The 11,657-nt window shown below is 45.1% G+C and overlaps 1 long non-coding RNA gene across 1 annotated transcript; it reads right to left on the minus strand.

Moving 5' to 3' along the window:
* Positions 1–3,900: 3,900 nt before the first annotated feature.
* On the minus strand, positions 3,901–11,011 carry LOC119377322 (uncharacterized). Its single transcript, XR_005180796.2, has 4 exons — positions 10,957–11,011; positions 8,718–8,842; positions 6,256–6,364; positions 3,901–4,022 (listed from the first exon to the last, which is right to left on the minus strand). It is a non-coding gene; the product is annotated as an uncharacterized LOC119377322 (long non-coding RNA).
* Between the last annotated feature and the right edge of the window lie 646 nt (positions 11,012–11,657).

The raw sequence follows: 11,657 nt of genomic DNA on the forward strand, positions 1-11,657 counted from the left end.
TTCTTCTTCTTTGTGGCTCCCAGCTCCGCAAGCATGTCACAATTTTGTTTTCAATCGCAGTGGGGATCATTGAAGTATTCCCCCAAGAATGGGCAGTTTTGGTTTTCATTTCCGAGGTGCTAGGGGAAATGTTGTGTGATGGTGTCACTTGACACCGCCAGGGCCAAAAGGGCTAGTTCACAAAAATTATGATTTATGGCGTAGTACCTTGCGGAAAGCCAAAACTTCAAACGCATTTGGTCTTGCCCCAACACGAAGCTGTGCTCAGAATTCGCACTGGGCTGTGTCGTAATCGTCGGCGAGTTTTTTGGCTCTTTCTTAATATTTCCTCTTACTTTTTCCCTTTGCGATTACTTTTTTTTGCTCCTCTCAAGAATGCTGAAGATTCGTCTTTGTCTAAAGGAATTTCTGCAAAGTCATTGCTTGCAAAGCGTGTCCAGCGAGTATGCTAACCGAAAGGCTCGATGAGTTCTCAGATGAGAAAATACGCAATAGGGGACGGGGGAGGCCCTTCCTGTTTTCTGTTTCTTTTTTTTTTTTTGTTGAGGAAGCTTTTGAAGGACATTTGCTCAGAGCTAGGGTAGCCCTACGTTCCAGAACACTGGCGCGACCCTGATTCTGCTAGAGGCCTGTGACTCGCTTCACGATTATGGTGTCTTCGCTTGGCATTTTCCAAAAGCGGTGAAAGCAACGCGAAGGCAACTGCGCACGTACACAGATGTCCATTGTTAAAGGGAACGTCGAAGAGCGTGGCGGCTGCTTCGGCCGGCGGCTGCAACGAGTTTCGCGCAGGCGCAGTGAGCTACGTGCACGGTGATATTTCGTCACGTGAACGGTTCGCTTCGCGACGACTCGATGCGCAGATGGTAGCGGACGACGAAACAGCACCATTCATAGCGGCCACTGCGCCTGCGCAATGTTACAGCTTCCGGCCGGCTGTGGTGCCATGCGGCTGTCACGCGCTCCGATGTTCTCTTTGACAATCGACCACTGTCTACAGCACAGCGCAAAGGATGTTTGCATTAATGAAAACTCGATTCATCTTTTTCGTGGCCTGAATCCCCCGAGCCTTCGCTATCACCCAACCCTCGGCCCCGTCTTCGACATGCTGCAATAAACGGTGTCACGTGGCATGCTGCGCATGGCTGAGGATGTTCTGCGATCGTTAGATACGTGGGAGCAGAGAACAGCCAAGGGGGCGTGAACTAGTGACTGTTGCACATGGCGCGCGCGCATGCTACAGGCGCCCCGCGGGAGCCAGGGATATGACCCTTCAGGGTCGTGTGTTTTTTCGCAGCTGTAACTTGTTCTAATGTTTATAACTAGCAAATCATTGCGTAGTTGCCCCGTCTCGCAGTCCTCCTTTTGGCGAAGGCTACCGCGAGTCCTGAACAAAACGTTTGCATGAATTCGTGGTGTGATGTTGCACTAAGCAGTTTTGCGTGGAGCCCGAAATCTGCCTGAGCGTGGTGAGTGTCGTATTGCGTCGTTTGCTTTCCTCTTTTCTATTATGTGATGTTTAGGAGATGTTGCCGCTCTTGTACAACTTTGGCTACTGCTTTTCAGAGATAATAGGATACGTTAATGTAACAGCAATGAAAAGAAAATAGTGCATAAAAGAGCAGCTAGGCAGAGTTCATGTACTAAATCTATTCACAGAACAACCCGAAAAAGAAAGTACAGTCCCGTCAACTAACAATGTAGGTCACCTAAACTGCAGTTACGCGAACACCGTATATGCGTAATTAGCACTACACAACATCCAGTCACATACCAGCACTGAAATTGTCAAAATCAAGCCATAGGGACGCAGAATGAGTTGTGGTATGAAGAAACACATAACGCGACAAGATCTAGTCTTAGCTTTCTTTGTTCCCTTTTCTTATTTCGCTGTTCAGGCGGAAATCTACGAGATGTCTTGGAAACAGATGCAGCAAATTGATAGTATTCTTCACCTCATAATCGGCACCTAGGATTAAGCATTTGTTCTAGTCTCGGTTTGCGTAGGCACGCGATGACGTGTTTGTCTTGCTAATTTGCACGTGCTCAGTGCGTAAAGCTCTAGGGTGATTAACACTGCGCTACTCAGGTGCCTTTCCGCCAATGCCTTAAATGCGTTCAACCGACGGTACGCGCTGCAGCTTTTTTTTGCCTTGCGTCGGCGAACAACTTGTATGGCCATTGTGAGTCACCTTACGGAGACACTCGCGCAGACCGTTCCGCGGGCTCACCAGTTCTACACAGTACCCTACGATTCGATATCGTCAAAACATAATCTGTCTGGTTTAAATTACACTGGGATTTACCAGCTAAATCCGTTCTCTCGCTAAAAACCATGAAAGGGGATGTTGTGCGTTTGTTCACGGCAAGTGTGATGGCGCGAATTCGACAAGACCTCGACATCGCGAGCGTTTTCAGGCTGGAGGACGCTGAAACCGCCGAGAGCCCTGTGATATCAGGCCACAAACACCCCCGACTCACGAACATCCAGCCAACTCTGCCACGTTTTCTCAAGTGCCGAGGGTCGAGAGTTCGAATTCTGAAGACATTACTTACGCCGCATGCGCTCAACATGCTTATATACTCAATACCTTTCCCTTAAATGAGTACTGATACCATTTTAAGGCATCGTAAAAGGAACATTTTTGGTTTCCTTGGCATGCAGTGTTAACGCTCTCTACACACCGGAGTCAGACAACACGTATTTATTATTTTACTTTGATTTTAAAGTTTTCGTCGATGAGCATTAGCACGCCAGCCCCACCGCAATGGACATTATGCCGACGAGTCAACACAGTTCCACTCAGTTTGTTAACTCTATAAAAATAATATCTGGGATTTAACGTCCCAAAACCATGATATGATTATGAGGGACGCAGTAGTGGAGGGCTTCGCAAAGTTCGACCACCTAGGTTTCTTTAACGTGCACTGACATCCCACAGTACACGGGCCTCAAACATTTTCGCCTCCATCGAAAAGGCAGCCGCCACGGCAGTTTGTCAACTCTGCTTCCCGCGTGCCGCCTAAATCGCGGAAATTGCTGTCTCTATTTAGGGTTCTCGATACCAGTGTTTTTAATTAGAGCGACAGTCCGAAAAAATTTAAAATTCGTGTCATTATTCATTTAAGTATAGAATTGGGACATGTGGTGAATCTGAAGGGCTGCGCTTTTTCTCTACGTGCCAGGAAGGATAGGAGAAATACCACGGGAACGGCAATGTAAAAGTAAATGAGAGCAGGAATGGGCTTCACTTGTGTAGCATTCGGGCGCCATTCCCAACACGACGCTCATGATGAAACCATGTCTCCCGCAGTCTACCGCGGCTGTCGACCATATCAGTCTGAGTGCTATTTAGGCGATTGCATGTTGTCGCATTTGTGAAGCTCAGGTTCTTGCAAGCCACCAAGTAGCTTTTTGCTTGTAAGTTTAAAGTACTCGCCATTGATGTAACCAGGTCACGAACGGCTTGCTTGCGTCTTATCACTATAACGTATCATCCTTGGTAGGAAACTGGAAAGCCCGATTTGTCGAAGAAAGGCGATGCAAGCAAGCCTGATGACAGTAATTTGTGTCTGAATAAGAGGTCCCTGAAGAGTTGTAAACTGATTTTAAAGTGAATAGGGAATACGAAAGGATACGGCGTTAGTTTGGAAAATGTAATAAAAACCTACCTTGAAATACAGGATGCTATGGTTGAAAGCCTATGTATGCTTTACAGCGCAGCTGCTTAGGCTTGGATTAGCGCAGTTTGGCGAAGTTAAAAGTGACGAAGCGGCGGAGAGCGATGCGAAGCAAGGAGGATCCCAAATTTTCTTTAAATTAACTGTTGTCATCTATGCCATGAAGACCGCAGAACAACTATTTTGCTGCAACAATACTGACGACAGCACGGCTCAACATTCGTCTATATTTTCTTTATTTTATTCGCTGAACTCAGCTGCATGTGTCACAGCAGAGGGGCCAAACTCCTGGTCCAGGAGCAGCTCCGGGATGAGGGTTCCTTCCAGGCGTGCTTGGGCACCTGCATTCAAGTAGAGACTTTTTTCATATCTAAGAACATCGTGTTGTTGGAAACTTTGTTTACTTGCACTTTCCCCTAGCTAAGTCAAGTCAAATCTAGAACATAATAGGTACTGCGAAACAACGATTTGTGTTTAGTTAGTAGTAACATCACGAACTATTGAAATTAGTGTATATTGAAGAAGGAAACGATGAAGCATAGTTAAATTTTTGATGCACTCGGAATAGCCTTTTTTTCTGTGAACATATGTTTTCACAGTATAAGAAAGTACCATCGATGTGAATTCAACGGTTGAAAGTCTTTGTTGTCATGTTGTATAAAGAATCATGATAGAAAATTGGACGCGTTGAATTACGTTCATAGTCCAACAGCGCATAAAGGATATGTACAAAAGAGGGGATCAGACAACACAAGTGCTGTCTTTCAACTGAATTTTTATTAAAAGGACACGAAAATAATTATACCACCAGTTGCAAGAACCAAAGAACGGTGACGAATTAAATAAAAACTCGTGAATGGAGATCTTAGGTGTTATCAAGAAAAAACAAAGTTCTGAGCAGTGAGAGAGGTAATGGCCTGAGCGTCACACGACTGCACTTTTGCTTCCTGCAGAGAAGGCCTAGGCGATTTCACGGGTGGGCTGCTTTTAATGATTCATGAGAATCGCAGTGCCAAGAAGTATAGGAGAAATACCACGGGAACGGCAATGTAAAAATAAATTAGAGCAAAAGGTACCCTTAAGAGAATTAAAATGCTCCCTGAAACGCACGTTAACACAACGCCCAGCCTGGCCACTGTATACTTTGCCACATGATAATGGGATTCTATAAACATCGCCTTTCTTGCAACAAGTAAAGCGAGACGTGTTTTTGGCCAATCACAGGTTGTCTCGTTGAGATATTCTTCTTAGCATTCTTCTGAGGCATTCTTCTCAGAAGCACGTGTGCAGAGATGGGCGAGGAGGTGTTGTTTCAGCCCAAGAGCAGAATCCAAACAGTTCATTTCTTCGGATTCAGTGACAGCGACGCTATGGCACCGCGCGTGGCATCGCCTGACCTCAATTTCTTACCTCTGGGGATCGCGTCAATGTCACTGGCGCTACTAACAAAGCGGCTACTGAGAAAAGTTTGGCTTAGACATTTACTTTACACCTTGGTGATGCGCAAGCAGAAATCAAGGTCCAGGTTTGTGTCCCGGTTGGGCTGTACGCAATTGTTTATTTTAGAGTCATTCCAAAGCGTTACATACTGCTGCTGAGTTACTCGAAAATAGTTGTTCTTTTTCTTAGTGAATTAGTAATCAGCCTCTAAGTGCGGCGCGATATTATCGCTTATACTTGGCAATGACTTTTACAGAGAAAAGCGTTTTATACTTGTGAGGAAATGGTCGAGTTCATAAAACATGTGTTGTGGTGGGCTATTAACATTAAGCACAGGAAGAGTAGTCATACTCTTATTCTGCGGTAGCGTACTACAAAGGTATGTTCTAATTTGTGTTTAAATTGGTGCTGTACAGTGTGTTGCTGACTTGCGGGAACTGCAGTGAATTTTATATTGTTTGCTATATGCGTTTCGTGTCTTTGAACTGTGATTAATGAATGCCTGGATGAATATGATTTCATCTCGCTACAAACTAGCGCGGTGTATAAAATGAATAGAGGTGCAGGTGAGATTCGGCAATTGCATACTCATTATTCCAATTGTACATGACCTCATGTGCGCTTTCGAAAAAACACTACCTTCTGCCAAACTCGACACATAGCCCACAGCTGTGCACAAATCACCATGAAATCCAGATTGCGAAGATTAATGTTCACAAAGCTTCCTCGCGCAACCTGCAGTAGCGTACGAGAACAACAGAGCGTTGTGCCCTTTCATATGTTCTATGTTAAGGATGCGAGTAGATATGGCTGACGTGTTTTACAAGTGTAATAACGTGAAATAGCCCTATCTATTCACCCCACATGTACACACAGAACATTTTGCGGGCACTATCAACTTGCCTGACACCTTTATTGAATTAAGCCAACGAAAAGTTCGGGAGTGAAATAGTATCGTTTTTGCACTCCATCGGTAAAGGTGTAGTAGCAGCTTGGAGTAGTTTCTTCATGGCTTTTCGGGTCCATGGCGCAATGTACGCTGTTCAAATGACCACGTGCTTTGTTTTCAATTAGTTTGTCGTGTCCTAGCCTGCGCGTATATTCGCTAAAATTTTTGTGCTGGTATGCACTTACCCTCTGCTGGTAACAGATCCATCTACTCGGCACGATACTTTTAGGCAAGGTAGACGCCAAAGTTGACTTGTGCCGGGCAGAAGTAGACGCCCCATGAACTGACATCCAACTAAAAAAAGTAGGAACGGGATCACGTAAGGCATATAGAATATATACCGGTGCCCTCTACACATCTGTTTATCTACTTCAGCGTACTTGATGCATATGTACGCCAAATGTACCTATGGATGTGTGTCACCGCAATAGATCGCCCGAGTATGTTGCTGCTGTTCCGAAACACCATCCAGTCACTGACGACTCTTGAAGGCATCAAGAGTGCATGCACTCCAGTGGTATCTATTTGTTACAAATTGTTTATCCTCACGCAGACATTTTCGTTCGGCTAGAGGAATACCATTGTCACATCTCATGCATGGGTGATCTCACGTTGCTTACATTCGACTTTCGCTAGTGTTGAATGCATTGATTCCCACATGGCATGAGAAAAGATAGCTCAACTTCGAGCAGATTGCTTTCAGAAAACTATGTCTCTCTGACTACTTCGTAATTTATTCGTTTGACAGTGGATTAATTTGTCCAAACAACATGACAGCACCATAGTTACGAAGAATCTATTTTTTCCCCATCTGTCTGAGAGGTTTATGACCAGTACCAGTGGACCATCATTTGAATTACGGGAAAACCATTGTTGATTTCACTGCTTTTGTAGAGTTGCAATGTCTCTCCAGTCAGGTTCATACAAAATGCAGAATACTACGGATATACATCGTTACTAATCTTAATCATCTGTGATTTCCATGTTTTCAGAACTTTGCATGCAGTGCTTAAAAAGCCTTCTCTTTTTCATTTCTTACCTTGATGACGAACGTTTTATATATTTGTATGTTTAATGCTGCTAAAATAGTATTGAAACACGGATCGTCCATCTTGTGTGTGACTCGAAGACAGCTTTCTAGTGTCTGTTGTCGCTGCTCCATTACATACGTAATCAACAGCTGGTTGCACACGCGCGACCACTTCACGACTGCGTGAGGTGGAGAGACACATCATCTACCTTTCAATAGCAAGCCACTGTCGTTACTAGAACGTGCACTAGAATTTACAAGAAAAAACTAGAACATTTAAAGGGCAGATGTTGAGGGGACGAGAGTAACGGACCGGTTAATATTTATTTCCATAAAAAAGAACACAGTAACAAAGCAATTTTTTGTGGAAACTCTCACTGGAGGGCTTTTGAAACTAACTGAACCTTTTTATGCTTATCAATATAAAGAAACCATCAGACGGTATCCTGATATCAGCGAATGGTGCATTATCTTCCACAGCGAGGCAATAGACTGTAGGTCATCCAAATGTGAACCGTAGTTGCAGAAGTGTTTGGTAGGCGCTGTGGCATGAAACCACCAAATGTTTCCAGAGCGATAGCGTTAAAGAGCCCCTTTCGAAAAAATTCCGCTGTCACCATCAGCATCCTTGGTTGTGAGCAAAACATCGGCGTTGTCTATGAGCGGAAACTCGATATAGATGCAAATGAATAAATACAAATCTTCGGTGCGAGTAGGAATTAAATCCAGGATTTCTGCGTGGCAAGCAGGTATTCTACCACAGAGCCACGTGATTGAAACTGTTCCGAAAAAAAAAAAGCCGATACGAATGTCATGTAGTGCGACGCATCTAATATTGCGTGGCTGTAGCGTAGAATCGTATCAGGCGTTAAAACACGTGAATTGCGAAACGAGTGGTTGGCTTAAAGGCCCATCAATTAGAAAGCGCACAGAATTAATTAATCATCAGCAGCAGTAACAGCAACAAAGAAGTGCGCAGCTGCGGAGGTGCGCATGTTGCCTTACAGACGCGTACAGGGTACTTCGCCAAATCTCAAAAAGAATAATTATGGCGTAGTGGACACTTAAGGTTAACAGCGCGAAAATAAGACACGGCGGACAGGAAAAAGACGAGACAAGCGCTGACTTCCAACTGAATTTTTATTGACACGAACGCTCTTATATACCCGGGTTAACAGCGCTTGTCTCGTCTTTTTCCTGTCCGCCGTGTCTTATTTTCGCGCTGTTAACCTTAAGTATGCACAACCAACTAGCCCAGTCAGCCACTTTATTAAGTAGTGGACACTTCGCAACTGTGCTTGCAGTAGGCGTTCTAGGACAGTTTGAAACGGTCCACGTCACTCGGAAAGACGTTCTTTTCTTTGCGGCTTGCTTAAGGGGTCCACCGAGAAGCGAACGCAGGCTATCGATTGAGAAGGCGATGAGAACGGGGCCCGATTAAGTATAGTGGTCTATTATTGAAGGCGAAGCTCAAGCGTCTTCCAAGTTTGTACGAGCACGAGGTGCCCGGAGTATATATTGCCCGAATAAGGATGTCACGCTGCAATAACAAAGCAAGGAAGCTTTGCAGGTATTGCGCTTCTAGTGACTACAACGTATTTTTATTTTTTCACTTACTTGGGTGCTCCCTTACTGGGCACTGAGGATCGTAGCGCTGGCTTAGTGCAAGAGCAGCGCATGCTGCAAATGGAATGACTAATGCCGAAATCATCGTCTCTGCTTACATTTCTTAGTTTTGGTACCTGGAAAAGATATTGATTTCGCCAGTAGGTTAGGCATTCGGCTATAGCTTATTCCAATAGTTCCGAGATTGAAATCTGCTTTAGTAAATGCGGCCATACATTGAAACATCCTTATATTTTTGAAAGCTGAAAATTTCTGCTTGTGAACAAATCGGCATATATGCAGGCATGAGATATATTGCTTCGTATTACCACGCCAACCTATGTATGAAGGAATTTTTGGTCCTATTTCAAACCCAGCGACGTCAGCTGCGCGCTACACATAGGGGAGAATGCACCAACAAAGTGCGACCACCCATAATGAGTGATACAGTACCACACAGATTGTGTAATGATGCTAGTGATGCGCAATTCAACATCTGGCACTCAATTCACAACGTCAGCGAAACCTTCCTGATGCCATGCCATTTCAACAATTTCGTATTCCTTCACTTCTATGATAAAGTGCAGTTTAATGGCCATGCAGGTTTATGAGGATAACGGCGGCCGATGATAAGGTTGCGTTCCAAGAACTGTTAAATGCCAACCTTTACCCCAGGAAGCCGGGAACCGATTGCAGGCCGTTGTAAGAAGCACCCCGTCGCTTCATTGTCATATTGGCATCCAGTGCGAGGCGTGCTTTTTTTTTTCAAACTGAACCAGTGCGTAGGCAGAAATTGTTTACGGCGGGGGGGGGGGGGGGGGGGGGGGGGGGTTTGTTCACGCCCTTGGTCCAACATGGGGCTCGGACAGCTAAGTGTGATTTTGTGCTCTGTATGCCATAGGAGAAAAAAATTGCGGGGGGGGGGGGGGGGGGGGGGGGGGGGGGCACCCCCTGGCTACGCCACTGAACCGAACCAATAGGGAGCTGGAGGGGGTGGCGCTTGGGTGACGCTTTGACTAGAGTTACTGTATATGCTACCTTTAGGTAGAGAAATTGCGCCATTCTTTTCCGGACGGCCGCTCGCTCTGCCTTCGATGATTGCAGCAAACGCTATTCGCCGAGCGCCGTCACGGGTCATAGGTGGCTCCTTTGCGCTGCGGAGGAGCCAATACTGCCAACACATCGCAGGCGACGCCGACACTCCGTAGATTCCGGCGGCTCAAGGGCGGTTGACAACAGCACTGTTGTTATTAGACAGTTATCAGTTCAGCGTTAGTGTGGATAGCGGGGGGTTAAGGGAATATCGTTACCGTGCCGCAAACGTTCGTTGTGGACAGCGTGTTTTAGTTTAGCGGAATAGCGCTTACGTGCCCAAGCTGGGACGGTGGCGCCACCTAGGGAGGGTGAAATGCGTTAAAAAAAAAGTGAACAGAACAGATGGAGAATTCCTCGCCTGGATACCCCACGACGCAATATTACTACTTTTTGTATAGTTGCTTGCGTTCACTGTTTTAGAATGTGACGAGTGCAATAAAAGCCCCATGAAGATCTGTTTAAAATCAACACTGTTACTCTATCGCGCGAGCGCGGCTCCTACGCGGGTGGTGAATGACTTTCCCGCAAGACTTCTGAGCCCAAGATGGCGTACCTTGGCGCAACTCTGCTACCTAAAGGTAGCATATACAGTAACTCTAACTTTGACCACCCCTCCCGAATAGAGAACCCTGCTCACGCCCATGGATGTAACGGTACGAATGGGACGTGCTGAATTGCAAGAGATACCTTTCCACTTCGGAATTTAGCGTTATGAACACTTTTACGTTCGCCACCGGCGCTTACCTCCTACGAACTTTAAATAGGTAATTTCAATGTTCCCTCGCTTATAGCTCACGAACTTAAGTTCCAAATTTACCACAGCCGTTGTTATCCGCTCACATCATTTATTCATTAAAAGCGCCTTGCACCTTGCGTTGTGGGCAGGCAAACTACCGAATTTCCTGTGACTCACCTGAAAAAACGCTCACGCATTAAGGAGTTTTCGTAGTGTTACCTGCGATTCTGTGTTCTCCATCGATATAGAAATTCGTATACAGCCACTATCACTCAAAAAAAAAAAATGTTTCTTCTGCAACCTGTCCTATAATTTTTTTTAACAGCGAAGCTGTTTGGAAAATCGTTGTTTGTGAGTAGATCTAGAACATTATCACCATAAACGGGTATGTGCCACATAAAGGAGAAATCCACTACTCACCACTGGTCCACTAAAAGAGGAAGCAAGAATTAGCCCCACAAATGGCTGCGAAGAAACTAGTATTTGCCGCCAGATATGGGTAAATCCCACTAGTACCACTGGTCCACTATAAATGAAGAATGCAAGGTTAGCCCAAAAAATGACTGCGAAGCGGACGGCGGCGAGTGAAGAGCCCGATTACGTACATCGAGAGAATACTTGGGAACGGGAAAGGCAACGGCGACTGCGAGAAGACCCCCGAAGTGATGGAAGGCCCTTGGCAACGACCAAAACACCGTAGATCTATGGGAGGTGTGAACGCTTGGCGCACATCTTTCAGCCACGTTTAATAATCAAATTACGACGAATATCTCCCGCATCTGCTCCTTCGCAGTTTTACAGTTCTAGAAATAATTTCTTGGCAGTTGTGTAGTTATTTATTAATTTCATCATTTGAGATTTCTGCTACACTACATTAACGGACAATTAAATTGTGGAATAATAAGCAACATAAAGATCGTGTGGTCCTGGAAGCTTCTGGTACAAAATTTTGTTTTCTTTTGAAGAAATACAAATAACGAATTGCATGCAATTGTTTTAAATTTTCCGTTACTCTTTGCGTTTTTTTAAAGAAAACAAGAACTCACCTTATCGCTAATTAAAAAATCATACAAAGCAGTGTCTTCCCACAGATGCCGTGACAAGGGTTTCCAGGCTTCATA

The sequence above is a fragment of the Rhipicephalus sanguineus genome, unplaced genomic scaffold, assembly GCF_013339695.2.
Source record: "Rhipicephalus sanguineus isolate Rsan-2018 unplaced genomic scaffold, BIME_Rsan_1.4 Seq4329, whole genome shotgun sequence".
Classification (NCBI taxonomy): domain Eukaryota; kingdom Metazoa; phylum Arthropoda; class Arachnida; order Ixodida; family Ixodidae; genus Rhipicephalus; species Rhipicephalus sanguineus.